Source organism: Styela clava, chromosome 10 (genome assembly GCF_964204865.1).
Source record: "Styela clava chromosome 10, kaStyClav1.hap1.2, whole genome shotgun sequence".
NCBI lineage: Eukaryota > Metazoa > Chordata > Ascidiacea > Stolidobranchia > Styelidae > Styela > Styela clava.
The window spans coordinates 6425628-6444989 of NC_135259.1; the positions used below are offsets into that span (position 1 = coordinate 6425628).

General features: G+C 32.9%; 43 non-coding genes and 2 pseudogenes across 43 annotated transcripts; all 45 read right to left on the reverse strand.

The window, feature by feature from the left end:
• Nucleotides 1–192: 192 nt before the first annotated feature.
• On the reverse strand, nt 193–307 carry LOC144428745 (U5 spliceosomal RNA). Its single transcript, XR_013478686.1, has one exon. It is a non-coding gene; the product is annotated as a U5 spliceosomal RNA (small nuclear RNA).
• A 312-nt stretch (nt 308–619) lies between these two features.
• On the reverse strand, nt 620–733 carry LOC144428543 (U5 spliceosomal RNA). Its single transcript, XR_013478486.1, has one exon. It is a non-coding gene; the product is annotated as a U5 spliceosomal RNA (small nuclear RNA).
• A 311-nt stretch (nt 734–1044) lies between these two features.
• Nucleotides 1045–1158, reverse strand: LOC144428515 (U5 spliceosomal RNA). The gene has a single exon (XR_013478458.1). It is a non-coding gene; the product is annotated as a U5 spliceosomal RNA (small nuclear RNA).
• A 312-nt stretch (nt 1159–1470) lies between these two features.
• LOC144428421 (U5 spliceosomal RNA) lies at nt 1471–1584 on the reverse strand. Its single transcript, XR_013478364.1, has one exon. It is a non-coding gene; the product is annotated as a U5 spliceosomal RNA (small nuclear RNA).
• Nucleotides 1585–1894: 310 nt separating this feature from the next.
• On the reverse strand, nt 1895–2008 carry LOC144428666 (U5 spliceosomal RNA). The gene has a single exon (XR_013478610.1). It is a non-coding gene; the product is annotated as a U5 spliceosomal RNA (small nuclear RNA).
• A 311-nt stretch (nt 2009–2319) lies between these two features.
• LOC144428581 (U5 spliceosomal RNA) lies at nt 2320–2433 on the reverse strand. The gene has a single exon (XR_013478524.1). It is a non-coding gene; the product is annotated as a U5 spliceosomal RNA (small nuclear RNA).
• Nucleotides 2434–2743: 310 nt separating this feature from the next.
• On the reverse strand, nt 2744–2857 carry LOC144428648 (U5 spliceosomal RNA). Its single transcript, XR_013478592.1, has one exon. It is a non-coding gene; the product is annotated as a U5 spliceosomal RNA (small nuclear RNA).
• Nucleotides 2858–3168: 311 nt separating this feature from the next.
• Nucleotides 3169–3282, reverse strand: LOC144428537 (U5 spliceosomal RNA). The gene has a single exon (XR_013478480.1). It is a non-coding gene; the product is annotated as a U5 spliceosomal RNA (small nuclear RNA).
• Nucleotides 3283–3593: 311 nt separating this feature from the next.
• LOC144428504 (U5 spliceosomal RNA) lies at nt 3594–3707 on the reverse strand. The gene has a single exon (XR_013478447.1). It is a non-coding gene; the product is annotated as a U5 spliceosomal RNA (small nuclear RNA).
• A 312-nt stretch (nt 3708–4019) lies between these two features.
• Nucleotides 4020–4133, reverse strand: LOC144428530 (U5 spliceosomal RNA). Its single transcript, XR_013478473.1, has one exon. It is a non-coding gene; the product is annotated as a U5 spliceosomal RNA (small nuclear RNA).
• Nucleotides 4134–4443: 310 nt separating this feature from the next.
• LOC144428649 (U5 spliceosomal RNA) lies at nt 4444–4557 on the reverse strand. The gene has a single exon (XR_013478593.1). It is a non-coding gene; the product is annotated as a U5 spliceosomal RNA (small nuclear RNA).
• A 310-nt stretch (nt 4558–4867) lies between these two features.
• LOC144428784 (U5 spliceosomal RNA) lies at nt 4868–4982 on the reverse strand. Its single transcript, XR_013478723.1, has one exon. It is a non-coding gene; the product is annotated as a U5 spliceosomal RNA (small nuclear RNA).
• A 290-nt stretch (nt 4983–5272) lies between these two features.
• Nucleotides 5273–5387, reverse strand: LOC144428728 (U5 spliceosomal RNA). Its single transcript, XR_013478669.1, has one exon. It is a non-coding gene; the product is annotated as a U5 spliceosomal RNA (small nuclear RNA).
• Nucleotides 5388–5699: 312 nt separating this feature from the next.
• On the reverse strand, nt 5700–5813 carry LOC144428442 (U5 spliceosomal RNA). Its single transcript, XR_013478385.1, has one exon. It is a non-coding gene; the product is annotated as a U5 spliceosomal RNA (small nuclear RNA).
• Nucleotides 5814–6124: 311 nt separating this feature from the next.
• LOC144428516 (U5 spliceosomal RNA) lies at nt 6125–6238 on the reverse strand. The gene has a single exon (XR_013478459.1). It is a non-coding gene; the product is annotated as a U5 spliceosomal RNA (small nuclear RNA).
• A 312-nt stretch (nt 6239–6550) lies between these two features.
• Nucleotides 6551–6664, reverse strand: LOC144428397 (U5 spliceosomal RNA). The gene has a single exon (XR_013478340.1). It is a non-coding gene; the product is annotated as a U5 spliceosomal RNA (small nuclear RNA).
• A 312-nt stretch (nt 6665–6976) lies between these two features.
• LOC144428511 (U5 spliceosomal RNA) lies at nt 6977–7091 on the reverse strand. Its single transcript, XR_013478454.1, has one exon. It is a non-coding gene; the product is annotated as a U5 spliceosomal RNA (small nuclear RNA).
• Nucleotides 7092–7400: 309 nt separating this feature from the next.
• On the reverse strand, nt 7401–7515 carry LOC144428742 (U5 spliceosomal RNA). The gene has a single exon (XR_013478683.1). It is a non-coding gene; the product is annotated as a U5 spliceosomal RNA (small nuclear RNA).
• A 311-nt stretch (nt 7516–7826) lies between these two features.
• Nucleotides 7827–7941, reverse strand: LOC144428804 (U5 spliceosomal RNA). Its single transcript, XR_013478743.1, has one exon. It is a non-coding gene; the product is annotated as a U5 spliceosomal RNA (small nuclear RNA).
• A 311-nt stretch (nt 7942–8252) lies between these two features.
• Nucleotides 8253–8366, reverse strand: LOC144428496 (U5 spliceosomal RNA). The gene has a single exon (XR_013478439.1). It is a non-coding gene; the product is annotated as a U5 spliceosomal RNA (small nuclear RNA).
• Nucleotides 8367–8683: 317 nt separating this feature from the next.
• Nucleotides 8684–8797, reverse strand: LOC144428821 (U5 spliceosomal RNA). The gene has a single exon (XR_013478759.1). It is a non-coding gene; the product is annotated as a U5 spliceosomal RNA (small nuclear RNA).
• A 312-nt stretch (nt 8798–9109) lies between these two features.
• Nucleotides 9110–9224, reverse strand: LOC144428517 (U5 spliceosomal RNA). Its single transcript, XR_013478460.1, has one exon. It is a non-coding gene; the product is annotated as a U5 spliceosomal RNA (small nuclear RNA).
• A 309-nt stretch (nt 9225–9533) lies between these two features.
• LOC144428810 (U5 spliceosomal RNA) lies at nt 9534–9649 on the reverse strand. Its single transcript, XR_013478749.1, has one exon. It is a non-coding gene; the product is annotated as a U5 spliceosomal RNA (small nuclear RNA).
• Nucleotides 9650–9958: 309 nt separating this feature from the next.
• Nucleotides 9959–10073, reverse strand: LOC144428714 (U5 spliceosomal RNA). The gene has a single exon (XR_013478655.1). It is a non-coding gene; the product is annotated as a U5 spliceosomal RNA (small nuclear RNA).
• A 312-nt stretch (nt 10074–10385) lies between these two features.
• LOC144428752 (U5 spliceosomal RNA) lies at nt 10386–10498 on the reverse strand. Its single transcript, XR_013478693.1, has one exon. It is a non-coding gene; the product is annotated as a U5 spliceosomal RNA (small nuclear RNA).
• A 310-nt stretch (nt 10499–10808) lies between these two features.
• On the reverse strand, nt 10809–10925 carry LOC144428730 (U5 spliceosomal RNA). Its single transcript, XR_013478671.1, has one exon. It is a non-coding gene; the product is annotated as a U5 spliceosomal RNA (small nuclear RNA).
• A 312-nt stretch (nt 10926–11237) lies between these two features.
• LOC144428472 (U5 spliceosomal RNA) lies at nt 11238–11351 on the reverse strand. The gene has a single exon (XR_013478415.1). It is a non-coding gene; the product is annotated as a U5 spliceosomal RNA (small nuclear RNA).
• Nucleotides 11352–11667: 316 nt separating this feature from the next.
• Nucleotides 11668–11782, reverse strand: LOC144428817 (U5 spliceosomal RNA). The gene has a single exon (XR_013478755.1). It is a non-coding gene; the product is annotated as a U5 spliceosomal RNA (small nuclear RNA).
• A 310-nt stretch (nt 11783–12092) lies between these two features.
• LOC144428781 (U5 spliceosomal RNA) lies at nt 12093–12207 on the reverse strand. Its single transcript, XR_013478720.1, has one exon. It is a non-coding gene; the product is annotated as a U5 spliceosomal RNA (small nuclear RNA).
• Nucleotides 12208–12525: 318 nt separating this feature from the next.
• Nucleotides 12526–12639, reverse strand: LOC144428590 (U5 spliceosomal RNA). The gene has a single exon (XR_013478533.1). It is a non-coding gene; the product is annotated as a U5 spliceosomal RNA (small nuclear RNA).
• A 312-nt stretch (nt 12640–12951) lies between these two features.
• On the reverse strand, nt 12952–13065 carry LOC144428690 (U5 spliceosomal RNA). The gene has a single exon (XR_013478631.1). It is a non-coding gene; the product is annotated as a U5 spliceosomal RNA (small nuclear RNA).
• Nucleotides 13066–13387: 322 nt separating this feature from the next.
• Nucleotides 13388–13502, reverse strand: LOC144428579 (U5 spliceosomal RNA). Its single transcript, XR_013478522.1, has one exon. It is a non-coding gene; the product is annotated as a U5 spliceosomal RNA (small nuclear RNA).
• Nucleotides 13503–13807: 305 nt separating this feature from the next.
• LOC144428676 (U5 spliceosomal RNA) lies at nt 13808–13929 on the reverse strand (annotated as a pseudogene).
• Nucleotides 13930–14246: 317 nt separating this feature from the next.
• LOC144428706 (U5 spliceosomal RNA) lies at nt 14247–14360 on the reverse strand. Its single transcript, XR_013478647.1, has one exon. It is a non-coding gene; the product is annotated as a U5 spliceosomal RNA (small nuclear RNA).
• Nucleotides 14361–14672: 312 nt separating this feature from the next.
• Nucleotides 14673–14786, reverse strand: LOC144428691 (U5 spliceosomal RNA). Its single transcript, XR_013478632.1, has one exon. It is a non-coding gene; the product is annotated as a U5 spliceosomal RNA (small nuclear RNA).
• A 322-nt stretch (nt 14787–15108) lies between these two features.
• On the reverse strand, nt 15109–15223 carry LOC144428580 (U5 spliceosomal RNA). Its single transcript, XR_013478523.1, has one exon. It is a non-coding gene; the product is annotated as a U5 spliceosomal RNA (small nuclear RNA).
• Nucleotides 15224–15528: 305 nt separating this feature from the next.
• On the reverse strand, nt 15529–15650 carry LOC144428677 (U5 spliceosomal RNA; annotated as a pseudogene).
• A 317-nt stretch (nt 15651–15967) lies between these two features.
• On the reverse strand, nt 15968–16081 carry LOC144428833 (U5 spliceosomal RNA). Its single transcript, XR_013478771.1, has one exon. It is a non-coding gene; the product is annotated as a U5 spliceosomal RNA (small nuclear RNA).
• A 311-nt stretch (nt 16082–16392) lies between these two features.
• Nucleotides 16393–16507, reverse strand: LOC144428785 (U5 spliceosomal RNA). The gene has a single exon (XR_013478724.1). It is a non-coding gene; the product is annotated as a U5 spliceosomal RNA (small nuclear RNA).
• Nucleotides 16508–16818: 311 nt separating this feature from the next.
• Nucleotides 16819–16932, reverse strand: LOC144428762 (U5 spliceosomal RNA). Its single transcript, XR_013478703.1, has one exon. It is a non-coding gene; the product is annotated as a U5 spliceosomal RNA (small nuclear RNA).
• A 312-nt stretch (nt 16933–17244) lies between these two features.
• Nucleotides 17245–17358, reverse strand: LOC144428401 (U5 spliceosomal RNA). Its single transcript, XR_013478344.1, has one exon. It is a non-coding gene; the product is annotated as a U5 spliceosomal RNA (small nuclear RNA).
• A 322-nt stretch (nt 17359–17680) lies between these two features.
• Nucleotides 17681–17794, reverse strand: LOC144428698 (U5 spliceosomal RNA). Its single transcript, XR_013478639.1, has one exon. It is a non-coding gene; the product is annotated as a U5 spliceosomal RNA (small nuclear RNA).
• Nucleotides 17795–18106: 312 nt separating this feature from the next.
• LOC144428816 (U5 spliceosomal RNA) lies at nt 18107–18219 on the reverse strand. Its single transcript, XR_013478754.1, has one exon. It is a non-coding gene; the product is annotated as a U5 spliceosomal RNA (small nuclear RNA).
• A 317-nt stretch (nt 18220–18536) lies between these two features.
• Nucleotides 18537–18650, reverse strand: LOC144428843 (U5 spliceosomal RNA). The gene has a single exon (XR_013478780.1). It is a non-coding gene; the product is annotated as a U5 spliceosomal RNA (small nuclear RNA).
• Nucleotides 18651–18963: 313 nt separating this feature from the next.
• Nucleotides 18964–19077, reverse strand: LOC144428505 (U5 spliceosomal RNA). Its single transcript, XR_013478448.1, has one exon. It is a non-coding gene; the product is annotated as a U5 spliceosomal RNA (small nuclear RNA).
• Between the last annotated feature and the right edge of the window lie 285 nt (nt 19078–19362).

The window sequence follows — 19362 nt, forward strand, 5'->3', positions numbered from 1 at the left end:
TGTCTCATGTTTACTAAAACTGTTATATTTGATATTATCCATTTTCTAATAACTCAAAAGTTAATTGAAAACTGAATAGTTCTCCCGTAAAGTCGTGGTGTACCAGGTCTATTAATTCATAAAACAATAAAAGTTGCGAACACAAAATAGCATTCAAAAGACCTTTCTGATCTAGAGTATGAGTAAATCATGAACCCAGTACATGCGGGGCTTTAAAAATCGCAAAGACTCATTGTATGCTCCTCTCCACGGAAATCTTTAGTGAAAGGCGAAAGATTTATGCGAAAAATGAAGAGAAGCCTGAGTAACTAGAGAGGCTTCGTAAAATCATATAAAGTGGATTGTTAGGCTCCAGATTGTGATTTTTATCCGCGCGCTTGTTTTCACATTAATTTATTTCTTTTGAGAATATTTCGAATCCATTGGTCGTCTCATGTTTACTAAAACATTTTTTTTTATTATTATCCATTTTCTAATAGCTCAAAATTAATTGAAAATTGAATAGTTCTCCCATAAAGTCGTGGTGTTCCAGGTCTATTAATTCATAAAAGAATAAAAGTTTTGAACACAAATTAGCATTCAACAGACCTTTCTGATCTAGAGTATGAGGAAATCATGAACCCAGTAAATGCTGGGCTTTAAAAATCGCAAAGGCTCATTGTATGCTCCTCTCCACGGAAATCTTTAGTAAAAGGCGAAAGATCTATGCGAAAAATGAAGAGAAGCCTGAGTAACTAAAGAGCCTTCGTAAAGAACTATCAAGTGGATTGTTCGGCTCCAGATTGTGATTTTTAGCTGCGCGCTTGTTTTCACATTAATTTATTTCTTTTGAGAATATTTCGATTTCATTGGTTGTCTTATGTTTACTAAAACATTTTTTTTATTATTATCCATTTTGTAATAACTCAAAGTTAATTGAAAATTGAATAGTTCTCCCGTAAAGTCGTGGTGTTCCAGGTCTATTAATTCATAAAAGAATAAAAGTTGTGAACACAAATTAGCATTCAACAGACCTTTCTGATCTAGAGTATAAGTAAATCATAAACCCAGTACATGCTGGGCTTCAAAAATCGCAAAGACTCATTGTGTGCTCCTCTCCACGGAAATCTTTAGTAAAAGGCGAAAGATTTATGCAAAAAATGAAGAGAAGCCTGAGTAACTAAAGAGCCTTCATAAAGAACTATCAAGTGGATTGTTAGGCTCCAGATTGTGATTTTTATCCGCGCGCTTGTTTTCACATTAATTTATTTCTTTTGAAAATATTTCGATTTCATTGGTTGTCTCATGTTTACTAAAATATTTTTTTTTATGATTATCCATTTTTTAATAACTCAAAGTTAATTGAAAACTGATGAGTTCTCCCGTAAAGTCGTGGTGTTCCAGGTCTATTAATTCATAAAAGAATAAAAGTTGTGAACACAAATTAGCATTCAACAGACCTTTCTGATCTAGAGTATGAGAAAATCATGAACCCAGTACATACTGGGCTTTAAAAATCGCAAAGACTCATTATATGCTCCTCTCCACGGAAATCTTTAGTAAAAGGCGAAAGATTTATGCGAAAAATGAAGAAAAGCCTGAGTAACTAGAGAGGCTTCGTAAAATCATATAAAGTGGATTGTTAGGCTCCAGATTGTGATTTTTATCCGCGGGCTTGTTTTCACATTAATTTATTTCTTTTGAGAATATTTCGATTCCATTGGTCGTCTCATGTTTACTAAAACATTTTTTTTATTATTATCCATTTTCTAATAGCTCAAAGATAATTGAAAATTGAATAGTTCTCCCATAAAGTCGTGGTGTTCCAGGTCTATTAATTCATAAAAGAATAAAAGTTGTGAACACAAATTAGCATTCAACAGACCTTTCTGATCTAGAGTATGAGGAAATCATGAACCCAGTAAATCTGGGCTTTAAAAATCGCAATGACTCATTGTATGCTCCTCTCCACGGAAATCTTTAGTAAAAGGCGAAAGATCTATGCGAAAAATGAAGAGAAGCCTGAGTAATTAAAGAGCCTTCGAAAAGAACTATCAAGTGGATTGTTCGGCTCCAGATTGTGATTTTTAGCCGCGCGCTTGTTTTCACATTAATTTATTTCTTTTGAGAATATTTCGATTTCATTGGTTGTCTTATGTTTACTAAAACATTTTTATTATTATTATCCATTTTGTAATAACTCAAAGTTAATTGAAAATTGAATAGTTCTCCCGTAAAGTCGTGGTGTTCAAGGTCTATTAATTCATAAAAGAATAAAAGTTGCGAACACAAAATAGCATTCAACAGACCTTTCTGATCTAGAGTATAAGTAAATCATGAACCCAGTACATGCTGGGCTTTAAAAATCGCAAAGACTCATTGTATGCTCCTCTCCACGGAAATCTTTAGTAAAAGGCGAAAGATTTATGCGAAAAATGAAGAAAAGCCTGAGTAACTAGAGAGGCTTCGTAAAATCATATAAAGTGGATTGTTAGGCTCCAGATTGTGATTTTTATCCGCGGGCTTGTTTTCACATTAATTTATTTCTTTTGAGAATATTTCGATTCCATTGGTCGTCTCATGTTTACTAAAACATTTTTTTTATTATTATCCATTTTCTAATAGCTCAAAGATAATTGAAAATTGAATAGTTCTCCCATAAAGTCGTGGTGTTCCAGGTCTATTAATTCATAAAAGAATAAAAGTTGTGAACACAAATTAGCATTCAACAGACCTTTCTGATCTAGAGTATGAGGAAATCATGAACCCAGTAAATCTGGGCTTTAAAAATCGCAAAGACTCATTGTATGCTCCTCTCCACGGAAATCTTTAGTAAAAGGCGAAAGATCTATGCGAAAAATGAAGAGAAGCCTGAGTAACTAAAGAGCCTTCGAAAAGAACTATCAAGTGGATTGTTCGGCTCCAGATTGTGATTTTTAGCCGCGCGCTTGTTTTCACATTAATTTATTTCTTTTGAGAATATTTCGATTTCATTGGTTGTCTTATGTTTACTAAAACATTTTTATTATTATTATCCATTTTGTAATAACTCAAAGTTAATTGAAAATTGAATAGTTCTCCCGTAAAGTCGTGGTGTTCAAGGTCTATTAATTCATAAAAGAATAAAAGTTGCGAACACAAAATAGCATTCAACAGACCTTTCTGATCTAGAGTATAAGTAAATCATGAACCCAGTACATGCTGGGCTTTAAAAATCGCAAAGACTCATTGTATGCTCCTCTCCACGGAAATCTTTAGTAAAAGGCGAAAGATTTTTGCGAAAAATGAAGAGAAGCCTGAGTAACTAGAGAGGCTTCGTAAAATCATATAAAGTGGATTGTTAGGCTCCAGATTGTGATTTTTATCCGCGCGCTTGTTTTCACATTAATTTATTTCTTTTGAGAATATTTCGATTTCATTGGTTGTCTTATGTTTACTAAAACATTTTTTTTATTATTATCCATTTTGTAATAACTCAAAGTTAATTGAAAATTGAATAGTTCTCCCGTAAAGTCGTGGTGTTCCAGGTCTATTAATTCATAAAAGAATAAAAGTTGTGAACACAAATTAGCATGCAACAGACCTTTCTGATCTAGAGTATAAGTAAATCATAAACCCAGTACATGCTGGGCTTTAAAAATCGCAAAGACTCATTGTGTGCTCCTCTCCACGGAAATCTTTAGTAAAAGGCGAAAGATTTATGCGAAAAATGAAGAGAAGCCTGAGTAACTAAAGAGCCTTCATAAAGAACTATCAAGTGGATTGTTAGGCTCCAGATTGTGATTTTTATCCGCGCGCTTGTTTTCACATTAATTTATTTCTTTTGAAAATATTTCGATTTCATTGGTTGTCTCATGTCTACTAAAATATTCTTTTTTATTACTATCCATTTTCTAATAACTCAAAGTTAATTGAAAACTGATGAGTTCTCCCGTAAAGTCGTGGTGTTCCAGGTCTATTAATTCATAAAAGAATAAAAGTTGTGAACACAAATTAGCATTCAACAGACCTTTCTGATCTAGAGCATGAGTAAATCATGAACCCAGTACATACTGGGCTTTAAAAATCGCAAAGACTCATTATATGCTCCTCTCCACGGAAATCTTTAGTAAAAGGCGAAAGATTTATGCGAAAAATGAAGAGAAGCCTGAGTAACTAGAGAGGCTTCGTAAAATCATATGAAGTGGATTGTTAGGCTCCAGATTGTGATTTTTATCCGCGCGCTTGTTTTCACATTAATTTATTTCTTTTGAGAATATTTCGATTCCATTGGTCGTCTCATGTTTACTAAAACATTTTTTTTATTATTATCCATTTTCTAATAGCTCAAAGATAATTGAAAATTGAATAGTTCTCCCATAAAGTCGTGGTGTTCCAGGTCTATTAATTCATAAAAGAATAAAAGTTGTGAACACAAATTAGCATTCAACAGACCTTTCTGATTTAGAGTATGAGGAAATCATGAACCCAGTAAATCTGGGCTTTAAAAATCGCAAAGACTCATTGTATGCTCCTCTCCACGGAAATCTTTAGTAAAAGGCGAAAGATCTATGCGAAAAATGAAGAGAAGCCTGAGTAAATAAAGAGCCTTCGTAAAGAACTATCAAGTGGATTGTTCGGCTCCAGATTGTGATTTTTAGCCGCGCGCTTGTTTTCACATTAATTTATTTCTTTTGAGAATATTTCGATTCCATTGGTTGTCTTATGTTACTAAAACATTTTTTTTATTATTATCCATTTTGTAATAACTCAAAGTTAATTGAAAATTAAATAGTTCTCCCGTAAAGTCGTGGTGTTCAAGGTCTATTAATTCATAAAAGAATAAAAGTTGCGAACACAAAATAGCATTCAACAGACCTTTCTGATCTAGAGTATAAGTAAATCATGAACCCAGTACATGCTGGGCTTTAAAAATCGCAAAGACTCATTGTATGCTCCTCTCCACGGAAATCTTTAGTAAAAGGCGAAAGATTTTTGCGAAAAATGAAGAGAAGCTTCGTAAAATCATATAAAGTGGATTGTTAGGCTCCAGATTGTGATTTTTATCCGCGCGCTTGTTTTCACATTAATTTATTTCTTTTGAGAATATTTCGATTTCATTGGTCGTCTCATGTTTACTAAAACATTTTTTTATTATTATCCATTTTCTAATAGCTCAAAGTTAATTGAAAATTGAATAGTTCTCCCATAAAGTCGTGGTGTCCCAGGTCTATTAATTCATGAAAGAATAAAAGTTGTGAACACAAATTAGCATTCGACAGACCTTTCTGATCTAGAGTATAAGTAAATCATGAACCCAGTACATGCTGGGCTTTAAAAGTCGCAAAGACTCATTGTATGCTCCTCTCCACGGAAATCTTTAGTAAAAAGCGAAAGATTTATGCGAAAAATGAAGAGAAGCCTGAGTAACTAAGGAGGCTTCGTAAAATCATATAAAGTGGATTGTTAGGCTCCAGATTGTGATTTTTATCCGCGCGCTTGTTTTCACATTAAATTATTTCTTTTGAGAATATTTCGATTCCATTGGTCGTCTCATGTTTTCTAAAACATTTTTTTTTATTATTATCCATTTTCTAATAGCTCAAAGATAATTGAAAATTGAATAGTTCTCCCGTAAAGTCGTGGTGTTCCAGGTCTATTAATTCATAAAAGAATAAAAGTCGTGAACACAAATTAGCATTCAACAGACCTTTCTGATCTAGAGTATGAGGAAATCATGAACCCAGTAAATGCTGGGCTTCAAAAATCGCAAAGACTCATTGTATGCTCCTCTCCACGGAAATCTTTAGTAAAAGGCGAAAGATCTATGCGAAAAATGAAGAGAAGCCTGAGTAACTAAAGAGCCTTCGTAAAGAACTATCAAGTGGATTGTTCGGCTCCAGATTGTGATTTTTAGCTGCGCGCTTGTTTTCACATTAATTTATTTCTTTTGAGAATATTTCGATTTCATTGGTTGTCTTATGTTTACTAAAACATTTTTTTTATTATTATCCATTTTGTAATAACTCAAAGTTAATTGAAAATTGAATAGTTCTCCCGTAAAGTCGTGGTGTTCCAGGTCTATTAATTCATAAAAGAATAAAAGTTGTGAACACAAATTAGCATTCAACAGACCTTTCTGATCTAGAGTATAAGTAAATCATGAACCCAGTACATGCTGGGCTTTAAAAATCGCAAACACTCATTGTGTGCTCCTCTCCACGGAAATCTTTAGTAAAAGGCGAAAGATTTATGCGAAAAATGAAGAGAAGCCTGAGTAACTAAAGAGCCTTCATAAAGAACTATCAAGTGGATTGTTAGGCTCCAGAATGTGATTTTTATCCGCGCGCTTGTTTTCACATTAATTTATTTCTTTTGAAAATATTTCGATTTCATTGGTTGTCTCATGTTTACTAAAATATTTTTTTTTATTAGTATCCATTTTCTAATAACTCAAAGTTAATTGAAAACTGATGAGTTCTCCCGTAAAGTCGTGGTGTTCCAGGTCTATTAATTCATAAAAGAATAAAAGTTGTGAACACAAATTAGCATTCAACAGACCTTTCTGATCTAGAGTATGAGTAATTCATGAACCCAGTACATACTGGGCTTTAAAAATCGCAAAGACTCATTGTCTGCTCCTCTCCACGGAAATCTTTAGTAAAAGGCGAAAGATTTATGCGAAAAATGAAGAGAAGCCTGAGTAACTGAAGAGCCTTCGTAAAATCATATAAAGTGGATTGTTAGGCTCCAGATTGTGATTTTTATCCGCGCGCTTGTTTTCACATTAATTTATTTCTTTTGAGAATATTTCGACTTCATTGGTTGTCTCATGTTTACTAAAACAGTTATATTTAATATTATCCATTTCCTAATAACTCAAAAGTTAATTGAAAACTGAATAGTTCTCCCGTAAAGTCGTGGTGTTCCAGGTCTATTAATTCATAAAAGAATAAAAGTTGCGAAGACAAAATAGCATTCAACAGACCTTTCTGATCTAGAGTATGAGTAAATCATGAACCCAGTACACGCTGGGCTTTAAAAATCGCAAAGACTCATTGTATGCTCCTCTCCACGGAAATCTTTAGTAAAAGGCGAAAGATTTATGCGAAAAATGGAGAGAAGCCTGAGTAACTAGACAGGCTTCGTAAAATCATATAAAGTGGATTGTTAGGCTCCAGATTGTGATTTTTATCCGCGCTCTTGTTTTCACATTAATTTATTTCTTTTGAGAATTTTTCGATTTCATTGGTCGTCTCATGTTTACTAAAACATTTTTTTATTATTATCCATTTTCTAATAGCTCAAAGTTAATTTAAAATAGAATAGTTCTCCCATAAAGTCGTGGTGTTCCAGGTCTATTAATTCATGAAAGAATAAAAGTTGTGAACACAAATTATCATTCAACAGACCTTTCTGATCTAGAGTATAAGTAAATCATGAACCCAGTACATGTTGGGCTTTAAAAGTCGCAAAGACTCATTGTGTGCTCCTCTCCACGGAAATCTTTAGTAAAAGGCGAAAAATTTATGCGAAAAATGAAGAGAAGCCTGAGTAACTAAAGAGCCTTCATAAAGAACTATCAAGTGGATTGTTGGGCTCCAGATTGTGATTTTTATCCGCGCGCTTGTTTTCACATTAATTTATTTCTTTTGAAAATATTTTGATTTCATTGGTCGTCTCATGTTTACTAAAACATTTTTTTTTATTATCATCCATTTTCTAATAACTCAAAATTAATTGAAAACTGAATAGTTCTCCCGTAAAGTCGTGGTGTTCCAGGTCTATTAATTCATAAAAGAATAAAAGTTGTGAACACAAATTAGCATTCAACAGACCTTTCTGATCTAGAGTATGAGAAAATCATGAACCCAGTACATGGTGGGCTTTAAAAATCGCAAAGACTCATTGTATGCTCCTCTCCACGGAAATCTTCAGTAAAAGGCGAAAGATCTATGCGAAAAATGAAGAGAAGCCTGAGTAATTAAAGGGCCTTCGTAAAGAACTATCAAGTGGATTGTTCGGCTCCAGATTGTGATTTTTAGCCGCGCGCTTGTTTTCACATTAATTTATTTCTTTTGAGAATATTTCGATTTCATTGGTTGTCTTATGTTTACTAAAACATTTTTTTTATTATTATCCATTTTCTAATAACTCAAAGTTAATTGACAATTGAATAGTTCTCCCGTAAAGTCGTGGTGTTCCAGGTCTTTTAATTCATAAAAGAATAAAAGTTGTGAACACAAATTAGCATTCAACAGACCTTTCTGATCCAGAGTATAAGTAAATCATGAACCCAGTACATACTGGGCTTTAAAAATCGCAAAGACTCATTGTATGCTCCTCTCCACGGAAATCTTTAGTAAAAGGCGAAAGATTTATTCGAAAAATGAAGAGAAGCCTGAGTAACTGGAGAGCCTTCGTAAAATCATATAAAGTGGATTGTTAGGCTCCAGATTGTGATTTTTATCCGCGCGCTTGTTTTCACATTAATTTATTTCTTTTGAGAATATTTCGATTTCATTGGTTGTCTCATGTTTACTAAAACAGTTAGATTTTTTATTACTAATTTTCTAATACCTAAATCAAAGTTACTTTAAAACTGAATAGTTCCCCCAAAAAAGTCGCGGTGTTCCAGGCCTATTAATTCATAAAAGAATAAACGTGGTGAACACAAATTAGCATTCAACAGACCTTTTTGATCAAGAGTATAAGTAAATCATTAACCCAGTACATACTGGGCTTTAAAAATCGCAAAGACTCATTGTATGCTCCTCTCCACGGAAATCTTTAGTAAAAGGCGAAAGATTTATGCGAAAAATGAAGAGAAGCCTGAGTAACTGGAGAGCCTTCGTAAAATCATATAAAGTGGATTGTTAGGCTCCAGATTGTGATTTTTATCCGCGCGCTTGTTTTCACATTAATTTATTTCTTTTGAGAATATTTCGATTTCATTGGTTGTTTCATGTTTACTAAAACAGTTATATTTAATATTATCCATTTTTTAATAACTCAAAAGTTAATTGAAAACTGAATAGTTCTCCCGTAAAGTCGTGGTGTTCCAGGTCTATTAATTCATAAAAGAATAAAAGTTGCGAACACAAAATAGCATTCAACAGACCTTTCTGATCTAGAGTATGAGTAAATCATGAACCCAGTACACGCTGGGCTTTAAAAATCGCAAAGACTCATTGTATGCTCCTCTCCACGGAAATCTTTAGTAAAAGGCGAAAGATTTATGCGAAAAATGAAGAGAAGCCTGAGTAACTAGAGAGGCTTCGTAAAATCATATAAAGTGGATTGTTAGGCTCCAGATTGTGATTTTTATCCGCGCGCTTGTTTTCACATTAATATATTTCTTTTGAGAATATTTCGATTTCATTGGTCGTCTCATGTTTACTAAAACTTTTTTTTATTATTATCCATTTTCTAATAGCTCAAAGTTAATTTAAAATAGAATAGTTCTCCCATAAAGTCGTGGTGTTCCAGGTCTATTAATTCATGAAAGAATAAAAGTTGTGAACACAAATTATTATTCAACAGACCTTTCTGATCTAGAGTATAAGTAAATCATGAACCCAGTACACGCTGGGCTTTAAAAGTCGCAAAGACTCTTTGTGTGCTCCTCTCAACGGAAATCTTTAGTAAAAGGCGAAAAATTTATGCGAAAAATGAAGAGAAGCCTGAGTAACTAAAGAGCCTTCATAAAGAACTATCAAGTGGATTGTTAGGCTCCAGATTGTGATTTTTATCCGCGCGCTTGTTTTCACATTAATTTATTTCTTTTGAAAATATTTTGATTTCATTGGTCGTCTCATGTTTACTAAAACATTTTTTTTATTATTATCCATTTTCTAATAACTCAAAATTAATTGAAAACTGAATAGTTCTCCCGTAAAGTCGTGGTGTTCCAGGTCTATCAATTCATAAAAGAATAAAAGTTGTGAACACAAATTAGCATTCAACAGACCTTTCTGATCTAGAGTATGAGAAAATCATGAACCCAGTACATGCTGGCCTTTAAATATCGCAAAGACTCATTGTAGGCTCCTCTCCACGGAAATCTTTAGTAAAAGGCGAAAGATTTATGCGAAAAATGAAGAGAAGCCTGAGTAACTAAAGAGCCTTCGTAAAGAACTATTAAGTGGATTGTTAGGCTCCAGATTGTGATTTTTATCCACACGCTTGTTTTCACGTTAATTCATTTCTTTTGAGAATATTTCGATTTCATTGGTTGTCTTATGTTTACTAAAACATTTTTTATTATTATTATCCATTTTCTAATAACTCAAAGTTAATTGAAAACTGAATAGTTCTACCGTAAAGTCGTGGTGTTCCAGGTCTATTAATTCATAAAAGAATAAAAGTTGTGAACACAAAATAGCATTCAACAGACCTTTCTGATCTAGAGTTTGAGTAAATCATGAACCCAGTACATGCTGGGCTTTAAAAATCGCAAAAATAAATTGTATGCTCCTCTCCACGGAAATCTTTAGTAAAAGGCGAAAGATTTATGCGAAAAATGAAGAGAAGCCTGAGTAACTAGAGAGGCTTCGTAAAATCATATAAAGTGTATTGTTAGGCTCCAGATTATGATTTTTATCCGCGCGCTTGTTTTCACATAAATTTATTTCTTTTGAGAATATTTCGATTTCATTGGTCGTCTCATGTTTACTAAAACTTTTTTTTTATTATTATCCATTTTATTAATAACTCAAAGTTAATTGAACATTGAATAGTTCTCTCGTAAATTCGTGGTGTTCCAGGTCTATTAATTCATAAAAGAATAAAAGTTGTGAACACAAATTAGCATTCAACAGACCTTTCTGATATAGAGTATAAGTAAATTGAGAAACAATTACATGCTGAGATTTAAAAATCGCAAAGACTCATTATGTGCTCCTCTCCACGGAAATCTTTAGTAAAAGGCGAAAGATTTATGCGAAAAATGAAGAGAAGCCTGAGTAACTAAAGAGCCTTCAAAAAGAACTATCAAGTGGATTGTTAGGCTCCAGATTGTGATTTTTATCCGCGCGCTTGTTTTCACATTAATTTATTTCTTTTGAAAATATTTCGATTTCATTGGTTGTCTCATGTTTACTAAAATATTTTTTTTTATTATTATCCATTTTCTAATAACTCAAAGTTAATTGAAAACTGATGAGTTCTCCCGTAAAGTCGTGGTGTTCCAGGTCTATTAATTCATAAAAGAATAGAAGTGGTGAACACAAAATAGCATTAAACAGACCTTTCTGATCCAGAGTATAAGTAAATCATGAACCCAGTACATACTGGGCTTTAAAAAACGCAAAGACTCATTGCATGCTCCTCTCCACGGAAATCTTTAGTAAAAGGCGAAAGATTTATGCGAAAAATGAAGAGAAGCCTGAGTAACTAGAGAACCTTCGTAAAGACATATCAAGTGGATTGTTAAGCTCCAAATTGTGATTTTTATTCGTGCGCTTGTCTTCACATTATTTTATTTTATTTGAGATTAATTCTATTTCATTTATTGCCTCAGATTTACTAAAACAATTAAATTTAATATTATTAATTTTCCAATAACTAAATCAAAGTTACTTTAAAACTGAATAGTTCTCCTCAAAAAGTCGCGATGTTCCAGGCCTATTAATTCATGAAGGAATAAAAGTTGTGAACACCAATTAGCATCCAACAGACCCTTCTCATCTAAAGAATACGTAAACCAAGAACCCACCGCATGCTGGGCTTCCAAATTCGCAAAGACTCATTGTATGCTCCTCTCCACGGAAATCTTTAGTAAAAGGCGCAAGATTTATGCGAAAAATGAAGAGAAGCCTGAGTAACTAGAGAACCTTCGTAAAGAACTATTAAGTGGATTGTTAGGCTCCAGATTGTTATTTTTATCCGCGCGCTTGTTTTCACATTAATTTATTTCTTTTGAGAATATTTCGATTTCATTGGTTGTCTCATGTTTACTAAAACATTTTTGTTATTATTATCCATTTTCTAATAACTCAAAGTTAATTGAAAACTGAACAGTTCTCCCGTAAAGTCGTGGTGTTCATGGTCTAATAATTCATAAAAGAATAAGAGTTGTGAACACAAATTAGCATTCAACAGACCTTTCTGATCTAGATTATAAGTAAATTATGAACCCAGTACATGATGAGCTTTGACAATCGCAAAGACTCATTGTATGCTCCTCTCCACGGAAATCTTTAGTAAAAGGCGAAAGATTTATGCGAAAAATGAAGAGAAGCCTGAGTAACTAAAAAGCCTTCGTAAAGAACTATTAAGTGGATTGTTTAGCTCCAGATTGTGATTTTTATTTGCGCGCTTGTGTTCACATTAGTTTATTTACTTTTAGATTAACAATATTTCATTTATTGCCTCATGTTTACTAAAAACAATTAGATTTATTATTACTAATTTTCTAATACCTAAATCAAAGTTACTTTAAAACTGAATAGTTCCCCCCAAAAAGTTGCGGTGTTCCAGGCCTATTAATTCATGAAGGAATAAAAGTTGTGAACACAAATTAGCATTCAACAAACCTTTCTGATCTAGAGTATAAGTAAATCATGAACCCAGTACATACTGGGCTTTAAAAATCGCAAAGACTCATTGTATGATCCTCTCCACGGAAATCTTTAGTAAAAGGCGAAAGATCTATGCGAAAAATGAAGAGAAGCCTGAGTAACTAAAGAGGCTTCGTAAATAACTATCAAGTGGATTGTTCGGCTCCAGATTGTGATTTTTATTCGCGCGCTTGTTTTCACATTAATTTATTTCTTTTGAGAATATTTCGATTTCATTGGTTGTCTTATGTTTACTAAAACATTTTTTTTTATTATTATCCATTTTCTAATAACTCAAAGTTAATTGAAAATTGAATAGTTCTCCCGTAAAGTCGTGGTGTTCCAGGTCTATTAATTCATAAAAGAATAAAAGTTGTGAACACAAATTAGCACTCAACAGACCTTTCTGATCTAGAGTATAAGTAAATCATGAACCCAGTACATGCTGGGCTTTAAAAATCGCAAAGACTCATTGTGTGCTCCTCTCCACGGAAATCTTTAATAAAAGGCGAAAGATTTATGCGAAAAATGAAGAGAAGCCTGAGTAACCGGAGAGCCTTCGTAAAATCATATAAAGTGGATTGTTAGACTCCAGATTGTGATTTTTATTCGCGCGCTTGTGTTCACATTATTTTATTTTGTTTTATTTTAGATTAACTCTATTTCATTCATTGTCTCATGTTTACTAAAACATTTAGATTTATTATTACTAATTTTCTAATACCTAAATCAAAGTTACTTTAAAACTGAATAGTTCCCCCCAAAAAGTCGCGGTGTTCCAGGCCAATTAGTTCATAAAAGAATAAACGTGGTGAACACAAATTAGCATTCAACTGACCTTTCTGATCAAGAGTATAAGTAAATCATGAACCCAGTACATACTGGGCTTTAGAAATCGAAAAGACTCATTGTATGCTCCTCCCCACGGAAATCTTTAGTAAAAGGCGAAAGATTTATGCGAAAAATGAAGAGAAGCCCGAGTAACTGGAGAGCCTTCGTAAAATCATATAAAGTGGATTGTTAGGCTCCAGATTGTGATTTTTATCCGCCCGCTTGTTTTCACATTAATTTATTTCTTTTTGAGAATATTTCGATTTCATTGGTCGTCTTATGTTTACTAAAACAATTTTTTTTATTATTATCCATTTTCTAATAACTCAAAGTTAATTGAAAACTGATGAGTTCTCCCGTAAAGTCGTGTTGTTCCAGGTCTATTAATTTATAAAAGAATAAAAGTTGTGAACAAAAATTAGCATTCAGCAGACCTTTCTGATCTAGAGTATAAGTAAATCATGAACCAAGTACATGATGGGATTTAAAAATCGCAAAGACTCTTTGTATGCTCCTCTCCACGGAAATCTTTAGTAAAAGGCGAAAGATTTATGCGAAAAATGAAGAGAAGCCTGAGTAACTAAAAAGCCTTCGTAAAGAACTATTAAGTGGATTGTTTAGCTCCAGATTGTGATTTTTATTTGCGCGCTTGTGTTCACGTTAGTTTATTTACTTTTAGATTAACAATATTTCATTTATTGCCTCATGTTTACTAAAAACAATTAGATTTATTATTACTAATTTTCTAATACCTAAATCAAAGTTACTTTAAAACTGAATAGTTCCCCCCAAAAAGTTGCGGTGTTCCAGGCCTATTAATTCATGAAGGAATAAAAGTTGTGAACACAAATTAGCATTCAACAAACCTTTCTGATCTAGAGTATAAGTAAATCATGAACCCAGTACATACTGGGCTTTAAAAATCGCAAAGACTCATTGTATGCTCCTCTCCACGGAAATCTATAGTAAAAGGCGAAAGATCTATGCGAAAAATGAAGAGAAGCCTGAGTAATTAAAGAGGCTTCGTAAATAACTATCAAGTGGATTGTTCGGCTCCAGATTGTGATTTTTATTCGCGCGCTTGTTTTCACATTAATTTATTTCTTTTGAGAATATTTCGATTTCATTGGTTGTCTTATGTTTACTAAAACATTTTTTTTTATTATTATCCATTTTCTAATAACTCAAAGTTAATTGAAAATTGAATAGTTCTCCCGTAAAGTCGTGGTGTTCCAGGTCTATTAATTCATAAAAGAATAAAAGTTGTGAACACAAATTAGCACTCAACAGACCTTTCTGATCTAGAGTATAAGTAAATCATGAACCCAGTACATGCTGGGCTTTAAAAATCGCAAAGACTCATTGTGTGCTCCTCTCCACGGAAATCTTTAATAAAAGGCGAAAGATTTATGCGAAAAATGAAGAGAAGCCTGAGTAACCGGAGAGCCTTCGTAAAATCATATAAAGTGGATTGTTAGACTCCAGATTGTGATTTTTATTCGCGCGCTTGTGTTCACATTATTTTATTTTGTTTTATTTTAGATTAACTCTATTTCATTCATTGTCTCATGTTTACTAAAACATTTAGATTTATTATTACTAATTTTCTAATACCTAAATCAAAGTTACTTTAAAACTGAATAGTTCCCCCCAAAAAGTCGCGGTGTTCCAGGCCAATTAGTTCATAAAAGAATAAACGTGGTGAACACAAATTAGCATTCAACTGACCTTTCTGATCAAGAGTATAAGTAAATCATGAACCCAGTACATACTGGGCTTTAGAAATCGAAAAGACTCATTGTATGCTCCTCCCCACGGAAATCTTTAGTAAAAGGCGAAAGATTTATGCGAAAAATGAAGAGAAGCCCGAGTAACTGGAGAGCCTTCGTAAAATCATATAAAGTGGATTGTTAGGCTCCAGATTGTGATTTTTATCCGCCCGCTTGTTTTCACATTAATTTATTTCTTTTTGAGAATATTTCGATTTCATTGGTCGTCTTATGTTTACTAAAACAATTTTTTTTATTATTATCCATTTTCTAATAACTCAAAGTTAATTGAAAACTGATGAGTTCTCCCGTATAGTCGTGTTGTTCCAGGTCTATTAATTTATAAAAGAATAAAAGTTGTGAACAAAAATTAGCATTCAGCAGACCTTTCTGATCTAGAGTATAAGTAAATCATGAACCAAGTACATGATGGGATTTAAAAATCGCAAAGACTCTTTGTATGCTCCTCTCCACGGAAATCTTTAGTAAAAGGCGAAAGATTTATGCGAAAAATGAAGAGAAGCCTGAGTAACTAAAAAGCCTTCGTAAAGAACTATTAAGTGGATTGTTTAGCTCCAGACTGTGATTTTTATTTGCGCGCTTGTGTTCACATTGGTTTATTTACTTTTAGATTAACAATATTTCATTTATTGCCTCATGTTTACTAAAAACAATTAGATTTATTATTACTAATTTTCTAATACCTAAATCAAAGTTACTTTAAAACTGAATAGTTCCCCCCAAAAAGTTGCGGTGTTCCAGGCCTATTAATTCATGAAGGAATAAAAGTTGTGAACACAAATTAGCATTCAACAAACCTTTCTGATCTAGAGTATAAGTAAATCATGAACCCAGTACATACTGGGCTTTAAAAATCGCAAAGACTCATTGTATGCTCCTCTCCACGGAAATCTTTAGTAAAAGGCGAAAGATTTATGCGAAAAATGAAGAGAAGCCTGAGTAACTGGAGAGCCTTCGTAAAATCATATAAAGTGGATTGTTAGGCTCCAGAATGTGATTTTTATCCGCGCGCTTGTTTTCACATTAACTTATTTCTTTTGAGAATATTTCGATTTTATTGGTTGTCTCATGTTTACTAAAACAGTTATATTTAATATTATCCAGTTTCCAATAACTGAAAGTTAATTGAAAACTGAATATTTATCCCGTAAAGTCGTGGTGTTCCAGGTCTAATAATTCATAAAAGAATAAAAGTTGTGAACACAAAATAGCATTAAACAGACCTTTCTGATCTAGAGTGTGAGTAAATCATGAACCCAGTACATGCTGGGCATTAAAAATCGCAAAGACTAATTGTATGCTCCTCTCCTCGGAAATCTTTAGTAAAAGGCGAAAGATTTATGCGAAAAATGAAGAGAAGCCTGAGTAACTAGAGAGGCTTCGTAAAATCATATAAAGTGGATTGTTAGGCTCCAGAATGTGATTTTTATCCGCGCGCTTGTTTTCACATTAATTTATTTCTTTTGAGAATATTTCGATTTCATTGGTCGTCTCATGTTTACTAAAACATTTTTTTTAATATTATCCATTTTCTAATAACTCAAAGTTAATTGAAAATTGAATAGTTCTCCCGTAAAGTCGTGGTGTTCCAGGTCTATTAATTCATAAAAGAATAAAAGTTGTGAACACAAATTAGCACTCAACAGACCTTTCTGATCTAGAGTATAAGTAAATCATGAACCCAGTACATGCTGGGCTTTAAAAATCGCAAAGACTCATTGTGTGCTCCTCTCCACGGAAATCTTTAATAAAAGGCGAAAGATTTATGCGAAAAATGAAGAGAAGTCTGAGTAACTAAAGAGCCTTCATAAAGAACTATCAAGTGGATTGTTAGGCTCCAGATTGTGATTTTTATCCGCGCGCTTGTTTTCACATTAATTTATTGCTTTTGAAAATATTTCGATTTCATTGGTTGTCTCATGTTTACTAAAATATTTTTTTTTATTATTATCCATTTTCTAATAACTCAAAGTTAATTGAAAATTGAGTAGTTCTCCCGTAAAGTCGTGGTGTTCCAGGTCTATTAATTCATAAAAGAATAAAAGTTGTGAACACAAATTAGCATTCAACAGACCTTTCTGATCTAGAGTATAAGTTAATCATGAACCCAGCACATACTGGGCTTTAAAAATCGGAAAGACTCATTGTATGCTCCTCTCCACGGAAATCTTTAGTAAAAGGCGAAAGATTTATGCGAAAAATGAAGAGAAGCCTGAGTAACCGGAGAGCCTTCGTAAAAATATATAAAGTGGATTGTTATGCTCCAGATTGTGATTTTTATTCGCGCGCTTGTGTTCACATTATCTTATTTTATTTTATTTTAGATTAACTCTATTTCATTCATTGTCTCATGTTTACTAAAACATTTAGATTTATTATTACTAATTTTCTAATACCTAAATCAAAGTTACTTTAAAACTGAATAGTTCCCCCCAAAAAGTCGCGGTGTTCCAGGCCTATTAGTTCATAAAAGAATAAACGTGGTGAACACAAATTAGCATTCAACTGACCTTTCTCATCAAGAGTATAAGTAAATCATGAACCCAGTACATACTGGGCTTTGGAAATCGCAAAGACTCATTGTATGCTCCTCCCCACGGAAATCTTTAGTAAAAGGCGAAAGATTTATGCGAAAAATGAAGAGAAGCCTGAGTAACTGGAGAGCCTTCGTAAAATCATATAAAGTGGATTGTTAGGCTCCAGATTGTGATTTTTATCCGCCCGCTTGTTTTCACATTAATTTATTTCTTTTGAGAATATTTCGATTTCATTGGCTGTCTTATGTTTACTAAAACATTTTTTTTTATTATTATCCATTTTCTAATAACTCAAAGTTAATTGAAAACTGATGAGTTCTCCCGTAAAGTCGTGTTGTTCCAGGTCTATTAATTTATAAAAGAATAAAAGTTGTGAACTCAAATTAGCATTCAGCAGACCTTTCTGATCTAGAGTATAAGTAAATCATGAACCCTACATGATGGGATTTAAAAATCGCAAAGACTCTTTGTATGCTCCTCTCCACGGAAATCTTTAGTAAAAGGCGAAAGATTTATGCGCAAAATCAAGAGAAGCCTGAGTAACTAAAAAGCCTTCGTAAAGAACTATTAAGTGGATTGTTTAGCTCCAGATTGTGATTTTTATTTGCGCGCTTGTGTTAACATTAGTTTATTTACTTTTAGATTAACAATATTTCATTTATTGCCTCATGTTTACTAAAAACAATTAGATTTATTATTACTAATTTTCTAATACCTAAATCAAATTTACTTTAAATCTGAATAGTTCCCCCCAAAAAGTCGCGATGTTCCAGGCCTATTAATTCATAAAAGAATAAACGTGGTGAACACAAATTAGCATTCAACAGACCTTTCTGATCAAGAGTATAAGTAAATCATGAACCCAGTACATACTGGGCTTTAAAAATCGCAAAGACTCATTGTATGCTCCTCTCCACGGAAATCTTTAGTAAAAGGCGAAAGATTTATGCGAAAAATGAAGAGAAGCCTGAGTAACTGGAGGGCCTTCGTAAAATCATATAAAGTGGATTGTTAGGCTCCAGATTGTGATTTTTATCCGCGCGCTTGTTTTCACATTAATTTATTTCTTTTGAGAATATTTCGATTTCATTGGTCGTCTCATGTTTACTAAAATATTTTTTTTTTATTATTATCCATTTTCTAATAACTCAAAGTTAATTTAAAATTGAATAGTTCTCCCGTAAATTCGTGGTGTTCCAGGACTATTAATTCATAAAAGAATAAAAGTTGTGAACACAAATTAGCACTCAAGAGACCTTTCTGATCTAGAGTATAAGTAAATCATGAACCCAGTACATGCTGGGCTTTAAAAATCGCAAAGACTCATTGTGTGCTCCTCTCCACGGAAATCTTTAGTAAAAGGCGAAAGATTTATGCGAAAAATGAAGAGAAGCCTGAGTAACTAAAGAGCCTTCATAAAGAACTATCAAGTGGATTGTTAGGCTCCAGATTGTGATTTTTATCCGCGCGCTTGTTTTCACATTAATTTATTGCTTTTGAAAATATTTCGATTTCATTGGTTGTCTCATGTTTACTAAAATATTTTTTATTATTATTATCCATTTTCTAATAACTCAAAGTTAATTGAAAATTGAATAGTTCTCCCGTAAAGTCGTGGTGTTCCAGGTCTATTAATTCATAAAAGAATAAAAGTTGTGAACACAAATTAGCATTCAACAGACATTT